Genomic DNA, 6,000 nt, shown 5'->3' on the forward strand with positions numbered 1-6,000 from the left:
TTAAAATATGAGCTTTCCTATACTGGTTATCCAGCTGATGACCACTTGGATCCACAGCTGAATCCTAAACCTCAGTGCCATTCTGTGGCAGCAAGTTCCACAAAATACAGGTAGCTGTGGAGAACCTGGGAGTCTCTCTGCTGGAAAGATCCAGCCTAGAAAGCAGAGCCTCAGAAAATACCACATGCTCCAGGGCCATTCTGCAAGGAATATTCCATAATAAAAACAAGAGTAGACAGGCTTACAGAAATTAGACCATCACATCTCCCAGCACATGCTATGCATTTGCTTCATCGTCCCTCTCCACATTTTCCTTTGCCATCAGCATCTGTCCACAATAGCCTCATGGCATCCTTAGCCAGGGGAGAGCCAGAGAGTTGAGCCTATGGACTGGGACCACTTCCTACTCATGGAATACTGGAAATACTGACAGCAGCACTAGAAACCCAGTGTTAGTTTCCAGCTCCCCTGGCCTTAAAAAAATCAAACAATGTAAGGGAAATTTGTGTTCTGTAAGTTGTCATGCCTTAAAATAGTTACAGACAAGTGGGACTGTAGCAAAATGTTGCAATATAGAGTGCTCACTCATTTTGTTCATTTTTCAGCTTAACAAACACAGTTCCCAAAGCCCTTCCACTCCTCAGGATTAGAAACTATCCTACTCATTGCTACATTCACAGTCGCTCCATCTCCATCTTTCTAGCCCACATTCCAATAGTATATAGGAACACAGTGGTACCTCGGGTTACATACGCTTCAGGTTACATAGGCTTCAGGTTACAGACTCCGGTAACCCAGAAATTTTACCACGGGTTAAGAACTTTGCTTCAGGATGAGAACAGAAATCGTGCTCCGGCGGTGCAGCAGCAGCAGGAGGCCCCAATAGCTAAAATGGTGCTTCAGGTTAAGAACAGTTTCAGGTTAAGAACAGACCTCCGGAATGAATTAAGTACTTAATCTGAGGTACCACTGTATATAGAAAACAACCACAAAGAAATATAGGCTTATACAGTATCCAGTTGCAGCAGTAAATAACTGTCCTGTCAAGGCAAGGATTTTCACTTGGGTCACAAGACTTTCTCCCCTCCTCCTTCCACCCACCCCCTACATCTGTTCAGCTGGTTCTCTGAAATCTCCAGAGCAGATTTAGAGAGGGTACAGGGCACACAGGGGAGGAGATGGGGGGGAACCCACTGTGCAAGCAGAAATCTGTGCAGTGGTGAGATGAAGGAATTGGATACCACCTACAGAAGCACACTTTTGTGGTAAAAGTGGGAGCGTCAGGCACCTTAAATGGTATTGTCGCTATGAAAAATAATCAGTTTCTCAATTTTGTACACTACAAAATTTAGTGAGCTCCTGGTTCTCAATTGTATCCTCCTTAAGCTGCAGGTGATTTCATTTTAAAAAACCTTGAGCAGAGGATGCTAACAAATCACCACCCCCATTTTCTCTGTTTCATCTTACAGATCCATTGCTCCCATCACTATGTGATAAAGGAGCTTGAGAGTGTTATGGTTCAACCACCAGCTAAGCCATTTTGGGGCAAGCACTTTTCTTTGGAATCTGGCCTTGAAGTTGCCCACAGTCAATTTTGTGATGGTTCAGTCTTTGGCAGCTGAATATATTTATCATCTGGTTGAGGGCAGCTGGTGACCTCATAGCATCCTGGTTTCAGCATGCCTGAGACCATGTATAATTTTAAACAATTGTAAAGAAGATATTTGCTCTTCTATTTGTGTAACAGATTAGTGGCCAAAAGGAGGAGACGACTCAAGATTTCTGAATTTTGTAGATACTCTGATGGTCACAAGCCACTCATTTCAGCAAGACTACCTGATTTGAGACAGCCATAATTTTGAGTAAGATGGCATCAGGGCTCAGCTGCTACCTGCAAGGCCAAAGAGTTGAATTTACAGCAGTCTTCCAAACATCATATTTTCTCCAGGAAAAAGTAGTAGCAATGTCTCTGCCCCATGATGTCACCCTCCTATCAAGGAAAGGTGTCAGCATTATTTATTTATTATGGAAGGAAATGTGGAGTTCAACATAGGCTCATCTGCTACTGCCCATGAATTAAAAAGAAAAGAAAAACTAAAACATGTTCTGCATTTATACAGATACAAGTGCACACAGAATTGGACTCGCAATTCCTGAAATCACACAGGAGAGACCTGTGGCCCTTAAGCACAGATCAGGGTATCATTCTGTGCCCAGCTCACTGCAGCCACAAGCTGCTGTCAATTCTGAGCAGCAGTGAACTTTTGACAAGCCCTAGAGCACCTGCCACTTGTACCAATTGCTTTGCTAAGCCAGGTGTTCTCATGCATCTACAAAATTAGGCAGGGAAAAGAGAGGGAATGCAATTGAAATGCTGCAGGGAAATTGTGCTGGCTGAGGCTAACTGGGCACATAGTCTTGGCCAGTATGGCCCTCTTGAGGTCCTCTTGACCAGCAGTTTCTGCTAGTCAAGAGAAGAGGTCGCCAGACAATGGACAGTGTTTTAAGTTGCAAGGAGGACTGCTCCCATACAGCTTAAATGATTGATGGAAGGAGGGAGAGAGAAAGGAGATAAGTCTTGGAAAATACGCAGCTTTAAGCAGACATTCTCTGAATCCAACTTTCCTCCACTGTTAGAGTAGTAACAGTATGCATCTTCAAATATACATCCCAGTGCAGAATGTCTATCAACACTGCACTGCTTTCAAAGGAATTTGAATTTGGATGGTGCAGATCAGAACTCACATTCCAAGGAATGTAAAGTGGTGTGAGGAGACCAGCACTCCACTAGACCGCACACAAGCCACAGCATTTTCATGAGTTGGCCTATGTTATCATCATCTTACTTATGTCCTGCTCTTCCTTGAGAGTGGCTTTCCATGAGGCTCATGGGGGTCTCCCACTCAAGCATGGGTGGTCCAGCAGTTCACCTGTACTGTAGGATTAGATGCTCCCAGACCCAAAACAGGCCTACATGTAAACAGGTGACTTAAACTGTATAATAGGATAAAGGGGGAAAGCATTTCTAGAAAGTAACAAGATGCTTTGAGTGTAATTTGAGAAACAAAATTATTTTGGTTTATGCTTCCAAGGCCAGCCCAAGACATTTTGCCACCTGGGCAGATCACAAGTGACACACTCCACACAAGTCAAGCTGTTTCGACATCAGAGGCAGAAAATCCAGCACACGCTGCTTCTTCCCCTCCCTGGAACTACAAATGCAACAACACGCCTAATTACGAATCTGCTACCCTTTCACAAACACCCACAATCAGCTGCCTGAGGCAGCCGCCTCCCTCTGCCTAATAGTAGGGTTGGCCCTGCAACAGCATCCAGTGAAGCAGGTGTCTTAACCTGCAGGTTGGGTGGTCCTGAGAGAAAGTAGCAACAGGGGAAACGGGGAGGCCCCAGGTAGGGGTGCCCTCCATGTGGCTGTGCTACAGCCCTCAGCAGCAGCCTGCTTCTCTGACACCTACTGTGACATCAGGGTTATCTTTAAAGTGATGCAAAAAAATGCCACTCTCGCTGCAGAAGAAATTACCTTGATCCAACACCCCCCCCCCCAAAATAAATAATAATAATCAGGGGTGAGGCAGGGCAACTCCCCTTGTAGGTAAACACTTCTCCTCTGTACCCTTATGGGACCCAGGAGGTGCTCTCCATTCTGTGGTTGATGCCAACAGCCTCCATCCTACCCTTCCTGAGCTTGTCCATTGCTTCTGCGAGCCAGCTAGGGAGCTCCATCGCACGAGGGTGAGGCTGCAAGTCAGCAACGGAATCTGGGACTGGCAGGACACAAGTGGGGCAGAAATGTTCTTTCCTATGTTCTATGCGGGCCGAGATCGACCTCTGCGGAGAGCAAGGTGCTGATTTCGCATGCTAAGGACCAGAACTCAACAAATCCCCCCGCAAGCATTGTTGGGGAAGGTATGAAGACCTCCAAGATTCACTGCCTCTTGCAGATACCCCGCCCATACTGTGCTTTCCTATTCTACGCATGGAAGACTGCTGAATTAACAGTAGGGCTGACCGAGGAGAATTAGGAGCATTTGCTGTTGTTACATTTCCTGGATTTCTTGTTAGTGGCCGGTGCCATTTAGTTTTGCACTCGGAGTTTTGCTTTCCACCGTGTTCTTAAAGCTTTAAATCTCTCTCTCTCTCTCTCTCTCTCTCTCTCTCTCTCTCTCTCACACACACACACACACACCCCTCTCAAGAACACCAGTTGTCTTCAAACGTGCGCACTGCCAAAGCCCAGCCAAAATGGAGTGCACGTCAGACCTGCCCAGACGGCATCGGAGCCGCCGCGAACTCCGATCGCCGTCCCGTACAAGCAGAGCCTGGCTTAGCAGACCCCGTTTCATTCTTCTGACTGCCGGCGCTCCAGTTTCCCTTGAAGCGAGAGCGAAGGGACCCCCATCCCAGATCCGATCTCGACAACGCGCTCGGCGCTGAGAACGCTGAAGTTCAGTTCCCAAACTAGCTCGCCCGTCGCTCCAACCCCGAGAGCGCGCAACGCAGGCACCCTGACCGGCCTGCTGGCCAAAGCCACCGCGTCCCCGGTGAGCCGGCCGGGCACAAGCAGGCGCGACGGAGCGGCGCAGCCCTCGTCGTCCAGCAGGCTGCAGGACCACCGCCAAGCCCCCAAACTTGCGCGAGAGGAGCCCAGAGGCGGCTCGCTGCCCCGTCGAGCCCGCGGGGAAACTTGGCGCGCTCGCCCCCCTCCGAAGCGGCCGCGCCGAGCCATCCCCGACGTGCTTCCCTTACCGGTGGGCGGCGCGTCCTGGCGGCGGGCCCCCTCGGCTCTGGCGCCCCTCTCGCTCTACCCAGCTTGCTTCGCCTCAGGAGGGCCGTCGGGATCCGTCCGTCGCGGCCGCCAGTCAGCAACGGTGCCTCGTGCCCGCGCCTCCTCGGCTCTGGCGCCCGGGGCCGCCTGGCATCGCCTCGGCCAGTCTCTCCGGCGGGGCTGCCCGGCGTCTCCCTGCTGCCGCTCGGCACGCGCGCGCAGCCTTTGCAGGAGGCTCCGCTCGCCACGGCATCCGGCTGCCTTTGCTCCGCGCGCTGCCAGCCTGAGCCTCAGCCTCCTCCGGGGGCTGCTGGGCGCGCAGAGGCGGGCGCACGGAAGGACCGCAGCGACCCCTACAGGCCGCCAGGGGCATTCTCCCCTTTTTTGGAGGGGAAGGAGCGTCTTAGGCTCCAGGGATCTAGGGAGGTCCCCTTACTAGATTCCTCCCTTCCGTCTGGGCGTAGGGGCTGCGCTGCGCTTCTTCCCGCGGCAGGTAAGAGTCGTTGCACCTTCATCATCGGCGGTGTGGCAGGCAGAAATTCAACAGGTGGAGCATGCTGGTGCAGAGGTAAGGAAAGCGTGACTGTCTGCCTGACGCGAGGCTGTTCGAGAGCAAAAGTGGCGAGCCTGCGTTGTCCCTTCGCTTCCAAGGCTACAAGGAAGGAGATGCATTTCCTTCCTTGCCTTTGGGTGAGGAGCTGCATTTTGGGGGTCGCTGGAGGTCGATCAAGTTTGCGCTCCCATCCGCGCTTAATTGGGGTTGGGGTTCAGCAAGGGACAGTATCAGGGGTGCGTGCATATTGTGCCAAATTTAAAGGAGAACAAAGGCAAAGCGCTGAATTTCAAAGTATAAAATGAATTTAGTGGAAGACGTTGGGAGAGAGGAATCACTAATTGGCTCAGTAGGTCAGTGAGAGCCAGACTGGCAGAAAAATAGAAGACGCTAGGCTAGGACTTCTTGGCATAGTGCAAAGCCTAATAAGTCACTGGTTCACATTTTGCTTCTGCAGTGAACACATTAGATGGCATTAGGAACTCTCTGTTTCCCACCCCCCACCCACAATGTCGGAGTATCACACTGACCTGCCTTTCAGGGTTGTTGTAAAGAGTCCAAGAATAGATGTGAAATATTTTCTATGCTCACAATTTCGATATAAATGCAAAATAAGAATATAATGGCTGACCACTCTCTCTGCTTTCTACAGAGGTCACTG

At 50.3% G+C, this 6,000-nt stretch overlaps 1 protein-coding gene across 2 annotated transcripts in view; it reads right to left on the minus strand.

Annotated features, from left to right (window-relative positions):
• Positions 1 to 5,031, minus strand: part of TAFA3 (TAFA chemokine like family member 3) — an 87,451-nt gene extending 82,420 nt beyond the window's left edge. The window contains exon 1 of one of the 2 annotated variants that reach the window (XM_081009950.1): positions 4,768 to 5,031. The gene's annotated coding sequence lies outside the window, so the exon portion shown is untranslated. Of the gene's footprint in view, positions 1 to 4,281; positions 4,301 to 4,767 lie in introns of those variants that run through there. The other variant, XM_081009951.1, reaches the window with a different exon arrangement.
• Positions 5,032 to 6,000: the final 969 nt, after the last annotated feature.

Source organism: Podarcis pityusensis (assembly GCF_964106645.2).
Source record: "Podarcis pityusensis genome assembly, chromosome: 6".
Taxonomy (NCBI): domain Eukaryota; kingdom Metazoa; phylum Chordata; class Lepidosauria; order Squamata; family Lacertidae; genus Podarcis; species Podarcis pityusensis.